This window comes from Camarhynchus parvulus, chromosome 1 (assembly GCF_901933205.1).
Source record: "Camarhynchus parvulus chromosome 1, STF_HiC, whole genome shotgun sequence".
Lineage (NCBI taxonomy): Eukaryota > Metazoa > Chordata > Aves > Passeriformes > Thraupidae > Camarhynchus > Camarhynchus parvulus.
The window spans coordinates 19,873,832-19,895,412 of record NC_044571.1 but is presented as its reverse complement, the minus strand read 5'-3'; the positions used below and the strand labels follow the sequence as shown (position 1 = coordinate 19,895,412).

General features: G+C 39.8%; 1 protein-coding gene across 1 annotated transcript in view; it reads right to left on the bottom strand.

Moving 5' to 3' along the window:
- Positions 1–3,883, bottom strand: part of MID1 (midline 1) — a 244,596-nt gene extending 240,713 nt beyond the window's left edge. Inside the window, exon 1 of the mRNA XM_030946856.1 lies at positions 3,728–3,883. The gene's annotated coding sequence lies outside the window, so the exon portion shown is untranslated. The remainder of the gene's footprint in view (positions 1–3,727) is intronic.
- Positions 3,884–21,581: the final 17,698 nt, after the last annotated feature.

Below are 21,581 nucleotides of genomic sequence, written 5' to 3'. Positions count from 1 at the left end.
CAGGGGGAACACCCCATATCATTTTTAGGTTGTGGTTGCAGACTGGAATCATCATAGCTGTATCCTGAAAGTGGCACACCAGAGCCAAGCAAGGCTCTGCATATGAGAACAGCTGCTGGACTAGAAAGCCCAGCCCAGACTTGGAATGATGTTTTTAACTTTAAATTCCAAATACAATCACCAAAGGCTGAAAGAAGAGAGGCAAGTTTTAAAAAAAGGTTAAAAAAAATTAGGCAACACACACTTTGTGGATCACATGATGTCTAGAGAGCAGCATTAAGCAGATGTACTGGGCAGACAGATAAAGATGCCCTTCCTATAATTCCTTATCATTCATCTTCAAAGCAAGTATTTCACTTCATGCAATACAGCGAATTCTACAGAAAAAGTGATTTTGCCTTGCTCTCTAGACACCCATCTCCACCTTGAGTTATTCTTAGAGCTCTTCAACTGCAGATGGCAATTTTCAATTAGGTATGTGCTTCAGGGGAAATAAGGAATTTACTAAGGTCACTTAAGGGCAATGAAATCACACATGCCATATAAAATGCTTACACTACAAAATGATAGCATAATGGAATCGTAAAGCCTTTAACAAAATCGTAAAGGGAGCCTGCAACTACAGCATGTTCCTTTATTATTTCAAACTCTCCTGCTGCACCTTTGAAAGGTTAGTCTTTTTTCTTTTAATTTTATTGAATATGTGTAAAGATACCAGGAAAAAACATGATGTACCAAACTGCCTGGTGACAATGTGTAAGGGCACTCAGCTTCAATTACATGCAAATCTGAAATTGAAAGCAAAAATGGGGTGATGGATGCAAGTCAAGCAACCCTATAAAAAAGTGTCCTAACTTTGTTTTTATGATGAGCAGATTTCCAAACATGGAAAAACATTGAAGACATTAAGTATAGTCTTTAATTTCTAAATAAAAATGTTATGATACTGTATGCTAAATACATAAAGCACTTTCTGATTTAAAAGTGACAAATTAATAACAGTTCTCATTAATTAACCCATTAGTAACATAGCAGGAAGGCAGAAGATAATTTTGGTTCATTATCAGCACTATCAAGTCCAAGTATTTCTGCTTTCCTTCAGTCTTGTCTCAGCTACACAAGTAAAGCTTGCACCACAGGTGTGTGCACAGACTTGATGTGCTCATTGCCTTCACCTGGGTTCAGCACATTCATCCTCAGAATATACACTCCAACATAACACCATTACTGCACTCTGAACACAGTTCTGCCATTAAAATGAGTACAAAGGAATCCTTGAATGAATGAAAAAAAAATATTTAACTTTTTTCTTTAATCAGTGAATACAGCTCATCACCCATTAACATGGGTTAGAGACCCATGCCTAGGGTAGCAGGCTGACTTGCAGGAGCTCAGGCCAGAGAATGGTCCATCCCATTATTATTACTTTTAATTATCCCACATTTTAAATGGGACAAAAATATTTTTAATTTTATTTACTTTGAAATTCTTTTCATACCATAAACAAGGACAACATTTCCCTGGGGGATATCTCCCAGGCATCAGTTCTGGCCTGAAAAGAATTTGCTTTTTGTGCATCCAGGTTAAAGGAAACTTGTGCCACGCCACAGGCACAGCACCAAGCTGAGGTAAAACCCCGGGGCAGACACTGGTTTTAGGCAGGTCCCCCTGATGCTGCAAGCTCTGAAGCCACATCACTGCACATCTCCTGTGGGTGGCAGAGGCAGGCACTGTGGCTGGAAGCAGTGAGAACCAACTGCTCCCCCGTGTGTCCCTCGGAAGGGTCACAGACACAAAGCTCACCAAGGGGTGGGCAGGCCCAGCATGGCCACACAGATTTGCTCACATCCTGGGACACAGCAAGCTCATGCCAACCCCAAATACACTGCAGAGACTTTGACCCACATTGCTACCTGGCTTGGCACTGGGAAATCAAAGTACCATTAATGATTGCAACATAGCCAGACAAACTGATGGGGGCAATGCAATTTCCTGCAGAGACATGAAAAAGGTGATTTAAGAGCAGGTTTCCCTGGAGTCTGCTCTTGCCCTTTAAATTTATGCTTTACTAACAGCCCTGTTAAAAGTCCTTTCTCTGTACTCCTTTTCAATTCAAAATAATAAAGATATTCCACAAAACCACCAGGATGAGAAATGCAACAAGTGAAATTTATGGTTCTGGTCCACCAGCCTTGCTTTCTTTGTGGCTTCACCACAACCAATGATGATTCATCACAATAAACCCATTAGCTTCAGCCCTGAAATAAGTATTTAGGAACTTGCTATGTACTTTGTGGTGTTGAAGTTCCTATAAAAGTTTCTGCTGAAACTACTACAGCTATCCTGTGTCATTCCCATTAAAATCTCACTCAAGATTCAACATCGGGTGTTAAGAAAAATCTTACACAGAAATGAATGAGAATCTCTATTAACACAAGTGACTTTTAATTCTTTCTTTATTCTGAATTAATTTTAAGCAGGTAATACAATATTACTAATCTCAGGGAGACATCAATTCATAAAAGTCACAGCTATTTAGAAGGAAGAGGGTTTTCAAATACTAATCATCTTCATTGTAAGCTTCTAACCTCCTAGGACTTTTACTTTCCCAGTAGGAAAGATGTAGCTACATCTCCCATAATGAGTGCATTCACATGCCTGTGCACACATAAATATGAATGACCAAGAAAATAAGAGGAAAGCAATCACATATCTATCAGTCTCTAATGTCAAAAAATCAAAACTCACTCTGAAAATGCACTCTGACTAGTACTCTGCAACTTTTTTTCCTTAGAAGACACTAGAAGAGATCAAATGAAAATATTTTCCCTTCCTATTTAATACACCATAATGGCAGAAAACTTAAATACAGTTCCACAATGAACATGCTGCTACTTAACAGTAACTGTCCTGATGAACTGCACACCAGTATTCTTACAACTAGAGACCTACTGGAAAATAGTTTTCAACTTTGTTTTTCATTATGCCCTGAATAAAATCTGCAGGGGAAAAGTTCTCCCTCTTTGTGAGGATTTTACTGAAAACCTGTTTCAAAAATGTTATCATACTGTGCAAATACTTCCTAAGAAATACAAATCCTTGTTTTGAACTGGGTAATCCCCATTGTAGTAGAACCTGTTTAGCTTACATTTCCTATAACAGTACCTGAAGTTTATTTTTTAACTCACTGCAAAATCTTTATTGCTACAGGAACTCCCTGTATTGTAACAAACACATTCCAGCTATGCTGATTTAGCTGCATTCACACACATCCAAATAAAAGACACCAAAACCCTAGACATGCTAAAGGAGTGCACCTTTTGCAAAATGCACATTTTAAAATTTAAAAAATACCAAATAACAAACACGTCAAGAACTTATTTCCCCAGATATACTAGGATGATAACATCATGGATTTGCAGCGCTTCAGCCAACAGACCAAAGCATCTCAGCTTTATTTCCAGTCTCGGCTCCCATCTGCGCTCCAGCAGAGCTAAGAAAGTTTGAGAATCCCTCAGTAAAACGAAGGTGCATCCACTGAGGAGCACACGGAACGTCAGACAAGTTGCGGGAGCTGCTCCGCAGCACCGCCCGCTCTGCCCCGCAGCCCGCACGGAGCTCTCCGGCCGTTCCACAGGGAACAGCACTTGGAAGCGCAAACCTCGCTCCGACCCTCTCCGCACCCCGGCTCCGCCACCCCGCAGCTGTGAGGATCCGCCTGACATACCTGCTCCTCCATTTTTCCCCCTGGCAGATTTTTTCTCTTTTCCCGAGGCCGGAGAAGAGGGGGACAGTCCCTGCCTGGCAGCGCTGCGCTCGCTGGGGCCGCTCTGCCCCGCTCCGCTCTGCCCCGCCCGCCAAGCGCAGCGCGGCGCTCGCCCCTCTGCAGGCACACACAGCCCTGCCCCAGAGCTCCCCCAGGTCCGACAGGTTTCCTTATATAGGTAAACACAAATTGCATTCCTGGTGACAGAGGCTAACTGGAAGTAAGCTTAATTTAGTTAACTCCACAGATACCAAATGGGTCCGAGCGCCTGAAGTTTGCTTAGCACAGTGCGGGGAAGGGACTTCAGAAGGGAGAACAATTTCCTTGCAGTAGTTCTGTAAAATCGGCAAGTATTTAATGTAATGAGAACTAGTACTCAGTATTGCCATGGCTTTAAGCAATGGGTGCATAGTAGCACCTATGCAGTTATCCCATTACTTAAAGCCATAGCAATACCGAGTACTACATTCACATTACATTAAATACTTGACGATTTTACAGAACACTGAGCTTGCATTTTCACCCAAGAAAAGCGGAGGTGACAAAGGTATGTATGTACTACAAGGTGACAAGGGTTTGTGCACACACCTTCTAAAAATCTTAGAATAATTCCCACAATATTGAGACTTCCATATAAAGACTATCATATTTCAAGTGTTATGTGAAAAGGTTAGAAAATTAGGATTGCATTACTGATATCAATGGAAAGATGCAGTGTAAGAAAAACTTGTTTTAATTTTTCCAGGTTCGTTTTCTACACAATGTAATGGTTAAGTATTTGGTGACAGATCTGTCTTTGTCAGAGATGTGTGATTACAATATATTAACAGACACACCCCTACCTAAACAGGGAAACAGAAATAGAGGAAGTACCAAGAACAAGCCTATGCTGCACTCTACAGAGCAATGACATCTGTATTTCACCTATTTTTTTTCATCACCTTGACTGCTCACTGCTTGCTAACCCTTTTCTGCAAATACAACTTGTTTGTCCAGAAGAACTTCAGCAGGCAGTTAATTAATTAATTAATTACATGGAAAATTATGTAATATGTGTCACTTTATTATATTCAGGCAAGATTCACTATTAGTTACAGCTTTTCTACAAGCTAAAACACTGCTGATATGCAGGGGGAATTGGACAGCAAAAAGCATGAGGCTAGGGAAAAAAGCAACAAAAAATGATGGAGGAACACAAAAATGTAAGTAAAAAATGAGAAAATTTTCAAGATTTGATAAGATTATGAGAAGTTGACTTAAAAAATACAATGAGCTCTAAAATAAACAATTGTTTTTCATTCTGTCCCCCGGACATATCATCTATAAGTCAAAATGCACAACAGACACAAATTTGGCTTCCTGGTGACCTATGAAGTGTTAGAAACCCCAGTGTACTACCCAAAAGCTGGAAATCATAATTATCCAGTGGATTACAGCATTTTTTATTGCTGCCCAATATATGACTTGAAGATCATTAAATAATATACTGCACAGAAAAGCTATCCCTAATGTCCAGTCCTAATGGTTTCAATACTTCTTTAGTTATAATTTTCCTCTTTCCCTGAGGCACAAACATTGAGCCTCATGATACTGAAGGAGTTTGACTTAGAAGTTGAGAAAAATGAAAAACAATACCAATAAAAGTTGTAAGACACTCAATAAATACATCTAAAATAGTCTCTCTATACAGTGTATAGGGAATCAGGAATATGTGGCCAGGGGCTTGGTGTAATGATCTTCATTTAGATCTTTTGGGACAGATAACTCACTTGTGGATCCACTGCATAAGAAGAGGATCTTGGCCTTGCCAAGTTCATGCTCCTGTGACAAAGCATTTGCACTGGACTACACCACCAAGTATTCCCTTATCACCATGATCTCATGACCAGTTCCTGGATATCAGGTTTTTTGCATGAGTCAAGCCAATTAAAATTAATCAGATTCCCAAAACTGCAACAACAAAGGAATTTTAAGAGGGCTACTAGGCTAATAGTAGATTAGATAGTAGATATTACTTCAAGCGTGGTTGACAGTCTATCTTTAGGCTAGCACTTTTTCTGTTAGTCAGCCCAGACCCACAATAAACATCACATTCATTTGTCTAAAATACCCCTCAGTTAAGGATTTTCCCACCATTTCTTCAGTGCCCATACAGGGGCTTTACTTACCCTAGTCTCAAGCTGAAAACTCAACTAACTTTGATACTCTACACCTGGCATACCCTGTTATCTCCTGACATACCTGTTTACCTCCATCTCTTTACCCAAACTTCATATTGACAATCAGTCAGGGGATCTAGGCTCTTACAGCCAGGCATGAAATCTCTTTCTTTAATTCCTTTCTTTAATTCCTGGCCCTCAAGCTTTCATTTGAATGCTGGCAAAAGCATGAAAAGTTTCCCCAAGTCCTGCATATGCTATCTTTGTGAGAGAATCTCTTTGCTTAAACAATGCTTTTAATAAAATAATTTCTTCCTCAAACATAAATCAGAATGAAATTTATTTATATTTTTACTGCATGTCTCTGCTAAAGCATCAACAGCAGTTAATCATAATAGATGTCATAGTCAGATCTTTTTTTATTTCTGAGTTCTTTATTTTTTTAAGAAAACTCTATATAATTCTCAAGCAATTCAGCTAATTGTTGAAGTTGAGAGTAACTTAGACTTATTACCCACATTTACTGTGCTGTCACACATACATATCCTCACATAATGCTAAGACTAATTATGATGAAACTGTCCTCTCCTTTTCTCCAGGAAGAGGTCTGTACAATACAGAATACAAGCAAATTTGAGCTTGTATTCTGCATCAGAGGGTATAAGAAAAGATCGGAGCAGACCTCTAGGATATGTTGGGTTTAATGCTAGGAATTAAAAGTTCATTAATTAATGCAATTGATGACAAAGAGTTATTTTCTTCACTGCTGTGCTCCAAGCTGCCCCCAGCAAAAGCCCAGCATTAAGCAGACACTCTCATTCTGTGTGTCATTAGCTTGTTTCCTGTGCACAATCCATACAAACAGTTTATTGGTGTTATTTTAGTCCCTGCTGTTACGATAGTAACTATTTGTAAGCCAAATGACCTTTGTCCAGCAGAGCTAAGAATCACAGTCCTGGGCAGAACCTTGGTTATAGATCAATGTGTTACTGCCTTGCTCTTTACTTCCATTTGCATGCCCTACTAGCCATACTTGCTTCATCTCAAAAAGTGGTTTATAAGAAATACTTTCTCTTATGAAAAGACTGATGGATTTTCCCTCTTCCACTTCTGCCCACTTCTTAAATACACAGTCATGTCACTCTTTGTGTTTTTGTACCAGAAATGGAAACCTAGTGTAAATTTTCACGGTGAATTTTGATTGAATGGAATAGGTGAGAGCAGTACACCAAGAAATGTATATGAAACAAATAATGTTAGTTTCCTATCACCTTGCCATGAGTCTCTAAATATCTGCCCTCAACTTTTTCCCTATTAAATGCTCAGGGTGAAACACAACAGGTTTAGTCTCCTCTCACTGAATTCTTACTCAGTAACAAGGTTTGCTTCTGAAGTTCTTTGGAGGCTGAAATTGTCCACACTTGAGTGGCTAAATAAATTGGCTCAATTTAGCCAGGTAAGTATAAAGCAACAGAGATTTCTCAGGTTTCACTGCACAGTGCACAGTGCTACGCTTTTTCCAGAATCAAGCTGTTCATGCATTCTCGAAGTTCTAATTTCTTCCATGCAATGGCAACACTTCCTTTCACTTTGATACAGGCAAGATTTCAAACCTCATCTTGGTATCTGAATCTTTACATCTTCAGTTTCCCTCAGAGATGTGCATCACTGACGTCCCACAATGTCTGTTCTGTTTGTGGGGTGCAACAAGATCATTCATTCAATGGTTTATTATTTGTTCTCAGCTACACTACCCAGCCCTCAAATCAGGTAACGTGCCCAGCTAGAATGGCAGCAGTGAGTACTTGACAAATGAGGTAGATTCAGTTCTAACAGCCTTTGTTTCACGTACAAGTCTCTCCAAAGATATGCAATATCATAGGGCATCTCTCTTTCTACATCAAATGGTTTTTAGCTTAAAAACCTAAACCCCTGAATACATTTCTGTGTGCAAGTCCACAAGTGCTTTTTCTTTACTGCCATAAAATAATTTATACATGCAGAATGCTAATATTGCATTTTAAGATACTGTTTCAGTATACAGATACACACATACACAGATTCACTCAGACTTTTAGTTTATAACCTGAAAAAACTATGAACAAAATGCCCTGGTGCTGAGTGCAGCCTTCCCCAAGCAAGCTAACTGCTGGAGAAACCCATCTGAGTGGATTTGTCTGGGATAGAGTTAACTTTCTTCTGAGGGGCCAGTATGGTTCTGTGTTTTGGCTTTGTGGCTGAAACTGTGTTGATAAAATACTTTTGTCTGGCTGTTACTGAAGAGTGCTTGCACCACCTCAACACGCAAAGTTGCCCTTTTCTCCCACAGTGCCCCACTCCAGTGAGAAGGTCAGGAGTGGGCAAGGAAACAAGAGTGGACACTAGCAGTAACTACAGCTGACCCACACTGGCCAAAGAGATGTTTCATACCATCTAAAAACTATTTATAAAAACCCAAGATTGACTAAGAAGAAGGGGAGTGGCTTCCTGAGGTAACCATTGTTTGGAGAAAAAAAATAGCTGGACATACGTTGTGTTACTTTGCTGCGCTTTCCACCATACTCACCTATTAGCTGTCTTTGTCTTGGCCCATGAATTTTCTGACTTCTGTTTTTGCTATTTTCTTCCCATATCTCACTGGGGTGGGGGTGAGAAAGTGAACTGTCCAGTCCAGACACTAACAGCAGAGAAGTTTTGGAAATTTCTCTTTACTACTCCTCATCACTTATTTGCTTTTGCCTCGCAGAAGATATTTCAGAGTAGCTTGTATAAACGCTTCCATCCCATTTCATGGAAAAGTAAAAATCTGTCATTCTACATTGCCCTCTGCAGTGGCCCACTGAAGTCATTTGACTTTGAAATGCGCTAGAGGCACCTAAATGACAGTCACACATCTGAGAAACAGCTGAGGCTGTTGTCTCTTAGCCACAAATTCCTTGGCTATAACCATGAGCACACAGGAACTTCAGGGAAAACCACAAGGTTTCCAGGTCAGCAGGTACCCTGGCCACAGATGGGGCCTGAGAGCTATGTAGCCACAAACTGTAATTTATTCACTCAGCTAACAGAAGGCACAGGCGTTTGCTTTTCTTCCAGCAAAGGCAAACTAAAAATTATTATAAGAACCTGCATTTGTTCAACATTCAGGCTGGACATGAAAGTAGTCAAAAAAGAAGAAACTAAAAGGTTTAAGTTATTCAGAAGCAGTAACTCAACTGCACATACTGTGGGCAGCTGAGCACGTACCTTATCTAGGGAACACTCACTGTACGAATCAGTTAACTTTATGATACAACCCTTGCTTTTTATTATTTCCTGATCTGGTGTTCAATTTTACAGCCTTAAATGCAAGTACTTTGTTAATAAAGCATTACTTATAAAATTTGACCACATTACTTAACCTTTACACAGAAACAAAGACGTCAAAACAAGTTAAGGCCAATGACTGAGGGTATTATTTTTACCCTTGGGAAACGAATTGAGCTTTCTTCCTCACCACTTTTTCAAAATGCATCATTAAATCAATGTAACACAACAAGTCGCTATCTTTACCCTTGTACCATGTGTTCTTCAGGTTTCAGTAACACACACTAAACAAGAGCTTTATGATTTCATTAAATACATTTTAAACTCAGGGTTGTGGTATTAGATGAAGCCATTAGCACACAATCCAGCAAAAAAGCTATTTGCTTCTGTAGAATTTAAACACTTTATCTGGAAAAGTTAATGAAGTAATTATAATGTTGTTATTAATGAAGATTAGAGATGGATTTAAATGGCATTTGGAAAATAAACCAGACAATTAAACAGGCTTTCAGACTGTGTAAATTCCTTAGGGTCTGGGGAAAAACTCTCAGAATACCTACACTAAGAAGGACATTTGGAAAACACTTAGTTCTTAATGCCATAGAATTCCATACAGCAGAAATTATCTTCATGTCAACATCAACACTGGGGACTTCAAGCACTGTGATGCTTAATGCTGACCAGCTGTGCTTGAAGCTTTGTTTTAAAGTCCTCTCATGATGTCTTTAACTGCAGCACCTTCCATATTAAGCATACTTTTCTGATGATGGGGTAATAGAAATGTCATTAATGTTTGAACTGACACAACTATCAGATTAGTTAAATCAGTAACACAATTTTACCTGGAGGAGAAGGATGATGCTGCAAATGAAAGAGTCATTGGCAGACGAGTTTTTTTATATTTTATCCCATGCAACACTGCAGAAAATGGAAGAAAGCATGTGTACTGGAAAATCCTGGAAAATGAGGCCAGAGAGGTGCTCCAGAGCAGGAGTGGGCAGGAAGGGCAGTGCAGGGCTGCAGGTTCCCTTGCTGTCCATGAGGGCAGCATCAAACCCACGGTTTGTTGACACGCTTTCCCTGGTGCTTTTGGAGGACTCACAGCTTGGCAACTGCATGAATTCACTTTACCTGACTACAAAGGTGAAGTGCTGAAAATTGGAGCCCAGCCACCATAAGCTCTTCTGTGGTTTCTGGAAGAAAAATATTGCTGTTTCTCAGACCGTGAATAAGTGGATCACCTGAGAGAGGTGCACCTCTCTTAACCCTTCAGAGGGTGACCACACACATGGCTTAGAGTGCCAATTGCATTCCTTAAATTGGGAGATATGACTGCTGGCCAATGAGCCACATGAGTAAGAAAATACTGAATAAAATGGAAAGTAAGCAGATTATTATGACTCAAACAGCACTATTTCTTGGTAGAACACATGGACTCATTTGATTCTTGGTTTTAAACAGTCCATATCTTTAAGCCTGTGTGTACAACAACATCAAAACGTATGGAAAGACAGTAAAGGCCAGAGAAAAATTTGCATTCTGGGAGATTGGAGTATTTAAAGGAAGTGTGTATTTTTTTTTATTTACAGACCTTTGTTATGTGGAAATCCTGAAACACTGGTCAAAAGCAAGTTTTGTCATGGAGTTCCCAGCTGAGGAAAAGGAAGGAAACCATTCAACAGCACATAAGGAGAAATGTGTGTGTGTATTGCAAAACCAAAGGTTTTTAATAAAAAGTGATCTGTCCCACTTCAGGTAAACAGCCACTACTTAAGGTAAACAGTGAACTCTTTTGTTCCAAAACTTATTGAAAATAACTAGTCAAAATGCATTTTTAGATTTTGTGTCTAAACAAACAAAAATCAGAGATAATACTCTGATCTGTTCTGAAAGAACACATATTCTAAGAACTGTACTTAAGAGTAGGGGGGTAATAAATCATGTATACACATGACAGCTGAGGCCTCACTTAGGATATCCTTTGACCTTCTCGCTGTGAAGATGAGAGAGCAGCAAAGATGAAGAACATTAAGAAAGCTGTAAGCTATAAGGAACAAGATGGAAAGGACATGTAGTTTAAACAAAATATAGAACTTCTGAGAATTTTTTGAGAGAAACAATATAAAAGAGAGAGACTTGATTGTGATTGTTCAAGGAACATGTTCACCCAAAATACAACAAATTTAGATTAGATGTGAGGACAAATCTCCAAATAAGAGTTATTCATCAATAGAGAAGTCTGCCAAGAGAAACTTCTGGCATATCAGAAGAGGAAATGCTTAAAGGGAGATTAGATAGTATACTCAAAATAGTGAAGTAGATAAACCTGTAAAATATGCAAAAGGCTGGAGTGGATAGCTTCTTTCAGCCTATACTGACTTCTTTCAGCCTATGCCTTGGAGTCTTTGTTTAGGACTTTATATATAAAAATTCTTTTACAGTATTTGGCTTGTGAGAGGAGTAAAGATCCAGTTCTGCAAAGTCTTAAGCATTTTAAAATTTCCTAGCTATGCAAGCAGCCTCTCTGAATTCAGTTTATTTTAACTTAGTTCATATTATTATATACATATAATATAGAGTGACCAGAAATACTCCCTAACTAGAAATACTCCCTAACTACCTTAATAAAAATTATTTTGACAGCAAGCAAAGAATTGTAGCTGAAGACTGGCAGATAGGAAAAAGCAGAGGTAAATTTTCGTCTACTCTAAAGAAAATATGTTTCCTCCATTATTCCATTGTCTCCTGCTACCCAAGGCTCGCTGGTGAGTGACACCTGGACTTCCTAAAATCTTCCCTAGGATTTCATTACTTTTACCCATAAACACTCTTCTGATGTAGATTTAAATGTTACTAAATAACAAGTTCAGGAGATCCTGAGGAAATAAAAGGGTGAAGTTTTATCGTGCCAGACCACTCTATTGTTATTCTGCTCTTTTGGCCCTGCCACACAGCATCTACTCTGCCAGCCACAAACCAGGCAAAGGGAAACCATTGCCCTGATGCCTCAGGTTTTAGCTTTTATATTTTTCAGATTCTGTACTGCTTTAGTGTGTAGTTTTGAGCTTCATATTAGAGGATGGTAAGCTCTCTTCCCAGGGTAGGTAGACAAAACAATTCCTTTCCTAGCTTGGGACCAAGGACAATGGATCTCAATCTCAGGCCCAAGAGCACAATGTGGACTGAAGAGAGAAAAACAAGGATGGGACTTCATGACCTAAAGCTATAATTGGACAATTAACTCCAATATGCAAATGGACCAGAACTTATAAATGTGAGGGACCTCATGACTGGTCCATTTTGTGACCATTTTGGGTTCATCTTGGGTGTAGGCCTGGCTGGGCTCTTGTGCTGCCCAAGGTGTATCCATTGAGGCCTTTTAATAAATACCTACTTTATTCTTTAACCCCTTCTAGGCTCTGTTCTAGGTCAGCCTTCATAAGGCTTCACCCTGCCAAGCTGCTTGCTCTCTCAAGCAGCATTAACACCTGGTGCAGAATGCTGGGATAGGGACTACAGCAGCATCTTCTGTAATCAGATTCCTGCCATAGGAAAGGTCTTCCCAGATCCACAATACAGCTGCCTCCACTTCTGAGCTGTGGGCTGTTGCTGTATTTGAAGTCAGCACTTCCAGGGCTCGGTTTAGCTCAGCTATTTTAGGCATCTGCTTTAGGAATTATGCCCTCTAAGTGCCTATTTTTCTCTGGGGACTGTAAAGTGAATATTGATCGTTGGCTCAGACACTTTGTCAGCTGATTCCCACCTCTAGATATTTATTTTTCTGTAAAATTTGGCATCACCTTACCAACTATGGCAAGCAGTCAGGCAGTAGTAGAAAAGTAGCAGATCTGTCACTGGAGGAATAGAAGCAAATCATCAAATAGCCTCTAACCAGTCATCTTCACTGCCAGGATCCCTGGAGACATTATGTGCAATAAAGAAAGTTTAGCTATTTGTTCTTGTAACTAAATATAATCACATCTGTAAGTATTTGGTGGGTAGAAGCTGGCTGGTTAGATTACTTTTTAGTTTTTTAATATTTTTTTTGTTTAACTTCACAGGAGTGCTGACTGTTCTAACCCTTTTTAGTAGAGAGAAGCAATAAGCTAGCATTTTTTTCTTGCCTTTTTCTTTTTCAAAGCCCTCCTGAAACACACTGCACTCTTCTAAGCAGGAAACTAACAGGTCTGTGAATGTTGTTTCAGACCCACAGTTTGACCAATTCTAAAAGGAATTGGAGCTGCATGAATAATTTAAAATTATTTCTCTGTTAAAAAATCTACAGACTATTGCACAAATATGTTGGCCCAACCCATGTTAATCACAAAGGTGAGGAATAAATGCTCAATTAATGGCAGAAACAGAAAAAGAAGTTTAATTAAATCTAACTGTTAAGAAACTTAGTCTGTGAGCTGATCTATAGCTAGGAAAATGTAGTCACTGTCTTTGGGGTTCCATTATCCTGGCAACAACATCTACTTTTTTCCCTTTCCTATTTCCTCTGTTGCTTAAACACCTCTTGTTACTCTCTCTTCCAGTAATATTGAAGGTGTAATTGAAGGAAGAAGTGGACAAAATTGTTCAGACCATTATGGAAAATGCCGCAGCACACTTTTTAAATTAATTTGGAAACACTACCAGTTGTTTCTAAAAACTGAAGGTAGTAATATCTTGTTTTCAATCCAGGAGGTTTGAGTTCAAAACAGTGTTAGAATGACAGCCTTCATGGAATCAAAAACCAATTTTGTTTACTTTGGGAACTCATAGGTCAGGGAAAATGGGAGAGTTTAAAGAAGTATCTGTTTTTTATGGCTAGAGATAGAAGAACAACCTAAAGTGCTCAGAAATCTCCGCGAGCAAGAACAAAATCTCTGTGAGAAGCGAAGGCAACTTGCATTCCCTGAAAAGTTCACTCTTCTATATTGGAATATAAGCTTTCTGCATGCTTTGTCTCCAAACTTGATTGAAAAGAAACCTGACAGGACCTGTTGTGGGTTGAAACATACACTCCAAAGAGAAGCATCAGAATTTACATAAAATATTTAAATACTGATTTCATTTTGCATAAAAAAAATTTATTCCACTGTTGAAGTAATTAAATGTACTTCAGTAAACACACTACGAAATTATATTAACACTTGCCCTTCTTTAAGAAGCCATGTTTCAACAGCTTCTTCCCTCCTGTTCAAAAGGCAGGTGCTTGAAGGTGACTTGCACTTTAAAAAAGGAAAAAAATATTGCTCATTCTTCGTGGTGTTGAATGTCTGAAATAGGAAGGATGCTAATAGGAGATACTTTGACATTTTCATTGGTCACAGGCTTAGAAGAAGCTAAGTCTTATAGGTACTTAGACCAGTACCTATAGATTTATATATGAAACAATATTATTTGGGGTCATTCAATAATGAAGAAATGATAGTGTGATATTGGAAACAAGGTATTTTAGAGCAGAAAGGGGGTCAAAGCTTTAGCTGTTTATATTTATTGAGTACTACTACTTATAATAATTTCATAAGGTTTGCAGTATTAACAGTTATCTCAAGTGAATTTCCAGTTCAGTTAAATCTGCTGCATGCATGGCATTTTCTTCACCTTCCAGTTCTTTACCTGAGCAACTTTTTGTAATAGCCATGTCCAACAAAATCCAGAGCAGACTTCTAAAAAGTGAAAATCAGCAGGAGAGTCGCCCATCAACATTTGAAAATGAGTTCTTGTATCAGAATTATTCAAAAAGTTATACTTCAGTTGATGTTCAGACCACAAGAAATCTTTGCACCTTGCTCTCTTCCAGGTCCATAACATCTCCCACGCTTCCAAGAAGGGATTCCCAGCACTCTTCTCCTCTTCACTCCTTTTTCCAGCACAAGGAGTAGAGCAGTATGTGCCTTTCTCCTGAGCAGCCTCAGTACAACAGCCCAAATGGTTTCAGCAGGTGATGTGCTCTCTCACCAGCTGGAGCTGCTGTTTGTCTGTGTGGGTGGGGATGTGTATACAGGCTCAAGATTCCTATTGAGCCTAGGTGGAAAGGCAGCTCCTTACCCTTACCTTTCCATGTATCTGCATCATATTTCTGGTTTGCCAGAAACTGGAAGAACCAGTCACCCATTTCTGCTGGGTGGGAGTGCTGGTAGATGGGATGACCCTGCTGTTTGTTTGTGGAGAGGCTACTGAGCTGTTTGTAAAGGAGGTGATACTGCTGACCTTGGCTTCACCTCTGCAGGGTTCAGCTGGCACATGTATGGCACCTTATGGCTTCCTGTAGAACCTTAAAAAACACATCTAAAATTAAAAAATGAGCAGGGGGGACCACTTTTTTTTTTTTGCTGTCTACAGCAGCATATGAATAGCAGCAGCAATGGGGAAATTCTGCACTAGAGTAACAGGCTGCACAATGGCTTTTTTTGAAAGTTATATGGATTAATCTGAGAACACTTTCCAATATTCATCTTACTTACATATTAAACAATTCCTTGGCTCAACCCGCCTTGTCATATTTGCTCCCAAGCTATGGAAGTAACAGATTATTAAGCTCAAGAACTGTTCAGGCCCAAGGTTTATCCCTGGATAATGCCTTCAGGAAAGATGGGAGAAGGAAGAACTTTCTCTGCTTTTGGAGAATTGTAATGCTAACATGCAGGAAAAAGAAGAGTGTTACAGTGTTTTGTAGTTACTCATGTAGAGAAGACAGCTTTTGAGATGCAATTCCACTGTTAAAACCCAGGGGGGACAGTTCAGGTGGTAAACTATGTCATCTCTATAGTAATCCACAGCGTACATTTCCTTGAGGTCCTGCAGTAGGTTGTGCATATATTTACAAACCATGTGTCTGACTCTTTCCTTTCCTGTAAGTATGAGCTATGTGATACATGTGACAAGCCAGCTCATTAGCATGACAGCCAGGTGCCCCAGTGTGTTTGATACCACAGTTTTAAGACATGGCTGACAGTAAGGGGCTAGTAAACAGATAACAAAGCTAATAATTTTCTGCTTCCCTTTAATTTGGGACAGTGAGGACTTGAGAGTTAGTCAGGAATATTTTTTTTCCTTCTTTCTGGTTTCTGTGGTATGAAGTACGCATCCCTTGGAATTCCTCTTCAGAAACATGTCAGCTTGAGGTTTCTTCTATTTCCAGTGAACAAGAAGATAATTGAAACCCTTCCTGAGTAACAGTTATGTTTCCTGCTGGAGACAGTGACAGATCCAACCAAGCAGAGAGAACACTGAAATGCAAAAGAACATTTGCTGTTTTATTCCCTTCATACTTTTAACATATACAGGAATTCCCTGGATCGGAATACAGGTTCTAAGAGGCAAATAGCAAGAGATGCCTGAAAAACAGACAGGAGCAGAAATCTCTTAATTTTTCTGCAGCCTGTGAAAGCTCCAAACACATCATCTACAGCAGAGCACACCAGCCTGGCTGCTGAGGGGCAAGGAGGGAGGCAGATCCAGTGGCCACTCATCACCTGCTTTCTCTGCTGAAAGCCATCACAGTTACCTGCCCTTTGTAGCAGTGGATGGTTTGTGCCAGGAACACCTGCCTGGGATGAGTGGTGTGGTTATCCCCACTGTGGGGATTGCCTGGCTTTCCAGCTGCTTCTCTGAGAATCTGGGGTCTTCTCTACTTTATGGTGGGACCTTTGTTTCCCCTTGTATCTGCACCCACAGACTAGGAGAACACAGAGTAAAGCCCACCTGTGAGACATGGCAGCTACAGAAATCTGATGTGACCATAGGGTATAATAGGTTTTTGTCCAATGTGATGGGACACTCAGACTGTGCTGGTAGCAACTAGCTGGGCTGGATTTTGTTTCTTCATCACAAACGGAAATGTTTATATTTCTAAGAAACAAAAAAATTCCACTTAAAGAAAAAAGAAATATGTTGGAAAGTGTTTTTCCCAGACTCCAGACAGACTCTTCTGTCAAAGGAAAAAACAGCTGCTGGGTGGGGAATACAGAGCTGTCAAATCTGTATCCATGTTATGCCCATCGTGCACTCCTCTGAAAAGGAATCTGTTGGCAAGAACAAATTTGCTGCCCCCTGGGGTGTCCAGCAGAGAGCAGGGCAGCCAGAGCAGCAGTGCTGTGCTGAACAGGACTGCACTCAGTGGGAGCTGGCATGGTGTGCTGAGCTCAGCAAGGAGCTTCCACAGCCTGTCCTTGGATGTAGGATGCATCTCTTAATGTGATTGGACACCTATATTTTTATAAGATTTGGATATGTAAAATTTAAACCAATGCAAATAATGAAAAATCTACCTTTGGATTCTCTACCAAATTCATGCACAGGCTATCCTAAATACAGCTAAGATTTCTCGATGATTGCAACATACAAAATACTGATAACTGTATTTTACATGATGATAAAAGTGCACTTTTTCTCCCCCCATTTTGATATTGAAAAAGAAAGATCATATTGTTTCTGTCTTACACTGGAACTATATTCAAATATTTGTGAACAAATAAAGCATCATTATTCAATTCTTTAAGCTGTTTACAAAATGATTCAAGATTTTGTAATGCTTCTTTTACATCTTGAAATAAAAACAAGGAAAAAGAATATTGACAAATTACTTTGATATTTTTACAAAAATAAAGACTGTACTCTGCTATGAGCTAGGAAGACAAGAGATGTAGCTTTCACTGTCTCAGACTAGACACTGAGTCCCTCTTCTTGGCTTCTGTTTAAAAACTCTGATTGGAAGAGAAAGATGGAAAGAAAAGATTTCATAATTTAACACACCAGTGTAAAATCAGATTTTGATTACAAATATAGCACTTGCATTTCCTAAATGTATATTCTTTTAGCATAAGTTGTGTTACTAAATGCATAGCCTAATGTGTAGGGATGTGAGTGGATAATACAATAGGAGCAAATTTGAAAACATAACATAAAAAGTAAAAGAGGGAGACAGGCCTGCACATAATTTATATCCTCAAAAATGTATTCTATTTTTTTTTTTCATAAAATAGATGGGGGGAAGAGAGTGGCAAATTTTGTTTACATTTTCTTCCAAAAATAATAAAATACTTGGAGCTTTTTCTGACTTTAATGAAGCAACTTACTGGGTGGTGGAAGTAGAGAAGGGCAGCATCAGCTGTTTTTAAGAAACTTACTGCTCTCTGTTCAGACAGTGTCTGAACACTTATGAAGCCACTTCCTGACAGGACACATTCAGCAAGGAAAAACTCTGTGGGAGTCACCCAGTCAGAAACAGGACAGTTATACCTGTCCAACAGCAGAAGCAAGACAGTGCTTTGAGTGATGTACTAGCGCAGAAACATCATTTCTGTATTTTAGAATTACAGGCCAATAATTACAGACCATATTAGAGTGAGCTGAGAGAATAAATAGTCCTTGGCACCAGTAAATGCAATCTCAGGACTGGGATTTAATTCTCATTATTGGTCTTTGTAGTCCAGTTTTTAGTCCTGTAGGATGACACAATTGGTAAATTTGAAGCAGAACTGCTCTCTTGGGGATGCCTACCTTTAACCAAGTTGGCTCAGGTGTGCAAGGTGTGCATCAAGCAATATCTAGCTGAGCTTCCCAGTTATCAGACTTTTTTGGTGAACTCTGCAATCCATGAGTTTGATAATGTCATAATGCCTTCATATTTGCATACTGCTAGCTCAGTATTCCTGCTGAAACAGCTCTAAGTGACAAGCTGCCATCATTGTGTCTTCAATACATACTGTTTCCAGCCTGTCCTTTGTAGTATCCCCTTTTTATTGACCTGGTAGTTCATAGTTCACACTTTCAAACACATATCAGGTAGATAATGCATCAGCCTGCTTGTACACTTCAAAAAGCAGCAATGTTCCCATGGAGTGCAACTGCAGAATCCTGGTCTCCCACCAGCACAATAGCCTGGAGTGTAATATTAGAGCTTAATTTGTTTTACATATGGAAGACTTTATAAATGTACCATACATATTTCCATGCTGTGGTTGGATTTTATGGAAAGACTGCAGAACTAGACGATAAAAAATATAATGTAATTCCTGAGCAATTCACTATAAACTGAATCTTGGAGAAAGGCCTTTGCATGAACAAGAGGACCAATAATGCTCACAGAGTGACTGTAGGAGCGCAGAAATCATATAGAAGCAAGAGAAAAAGTCCCAGGAGGAGAAACGCTGCATTTTATCATGAAAAAGTCATTTCAGCATGCTGTGCACTAGGCAGCACAGTAATAAACCACTGTCATTTAGATGCCACTGCAAGAATTGTTTCCATCATCAGTGCTGGTTCATCTTCCCTGCGCCTCTTTGCCCACTGTTCTGCTACCTTCAAATCTCATCCAATAGAGCAGAGACCATCTCAGACTGCAGTGCACAAAGCAGTCTCATTTACCTGTGAGCAGGGACTGGCATCTCTGGAATACACACACAGAAACCTGCTGCTGCCCCAGCCTCCCGTCACACAGAGCTACTTAGAGGTCTTAAACACGTTAATGTAGTACTTCCTGACTGTCCACTGGTTACTGCTTTAATTTCGCCACTAAATTACTTCACAGACTACACATGTGTTATTGGAATTTGCACCTTGGTGGAAAGCATGCCTGGGGAGGCCAAGAGAGGCCATTTATTTACACTTGCTTTCTACTTCAATCAGCCTGCTCTTTCCTCATTTTGTCTCAAACTTCTCCTCTTTATTTACCTTCATTTTCTGGTTCTCCCACCTGTTTACACCAGGAGTGAGAAAGGCCACGATGAGATTATTAGATTTAAATTGCCCTACCCCATTCGATGTTGCAAGGACCTTTCTCTGGGACTCAGCTCTATTTATTTTTCACCACCTGCAGCAGCAGTAACACTGTTATTTTCCATCTCCCTGGCTGCCCTGGAAAGCTGTGTGCCTGTCAGTCACAGCCAGAATGATTCCTGGCTTCTTTGGGATGATGTCACCGTGGTTACAGGTGGTGGGGCAGCAGAAGATAACTGAGCCTCCAAAGGTCATGAGTGAAGCCCCAGGTAGCAGCTTGAAGAAGGACATGGATGATGTCCTTGCAGAAGGATGATATGAAATCCTGCTCCTCTTCCACAGCTACTCCCCTTCCCCTTATTGGTTATCATGGATGGGGAGCCCAGGACCCCCATGCTGCCCTACACATTAAAAACAAGCTCTGCACCTGATCTTTGCCTCCCTCCTGTCTCCATGGGGCAATTATTCATGGTTCTCTAAAATGTTTTTTGGTGGATCAATATTTTATTCCATTATTATGAAAAGCAAAACAAGTATATTGCTATCAAATGTTTTGTTTTCCAGGAGAGCTCACTCTCTTTTCATGCTTCTAATTAATCTTAGAGATGCTAACAGGAACATCCCTGGCCTTGCAACAGCACCCATCTCTTAGCAGACCAGCTGCCTCTTTTCACTTGGAGTTTGTGGCTCTCACTGCCTTTTTCAGTGTCATTGCTGCCAGACCTTAGGCTTGTAAACATCATTCTAATTTTCCCTGTCTCTTTATTTGTTACTTATAAAAAGTATTATTGCAAGCTCTTCTTCTCATACAGAACTTCCTAAATTGGTCTTAGTACTGCTGGATTAAACTTTTCATCAAATGTGAATTATAAACTTTCCTGTACATACAAAGTCAGCTGTAGTTCCAGTCAGGTTTTCCACATGGACCTCTCTTAGAATTTATTTTAAATCTAATGTGGTGTTTGTTTCATATGGTTTTGGGATGAGAGTTTTCATATGACACCTTCATGCTCTGTACCTTACAGTACAATATGCACTTGGGCTACATTTGCTTTAGGGAGCCAAACCATCCATTTTTCACTCTTGTCCTTCTGACTGAGTAATTTGCCAGATGCAACAAGGAGAACCCAGAGGTGTATAACTAGCCTGAAAGAAAATTAGATTATCCGTTTCTGGTGTAATCTCTCTTTCTATTATTCTGGAGCATTTCAAACAGAAAAATACCGACTCCATTTCAATTTGCAAAGCTTGTATGCCATCCCTAACACTGTCCACAACACTGTCCAGCTTTCATCCCTTGGAAGCCAACTTCCACTCAGGAAATAAAACTATCAGCCTCAAAAGGAACTGGTGTGCAAAATGCAATCAACAGGTAAGTAAACCATGGGTTTGGAAATCCCACACATAGGGAAGGAGAGCACAGCAAAACATGGCAAGGACAAGGAGAACAGCAAAGCCAAATGTGAGTAGCTACTAAGGTGTTTCAAGGCTGAGATCCAGCACAAGTTGCAGCTCTGCCATGAAGAGGCAGTGCTGACCCTGTGCTTCCCCTCCACCAGAGCTGGAGCCCAAACAGCCCTGCAATGGGACAGGGCAGGGAAGCATTTGAGTTGGAAGACAATGCTCCTGGATGAATTTGC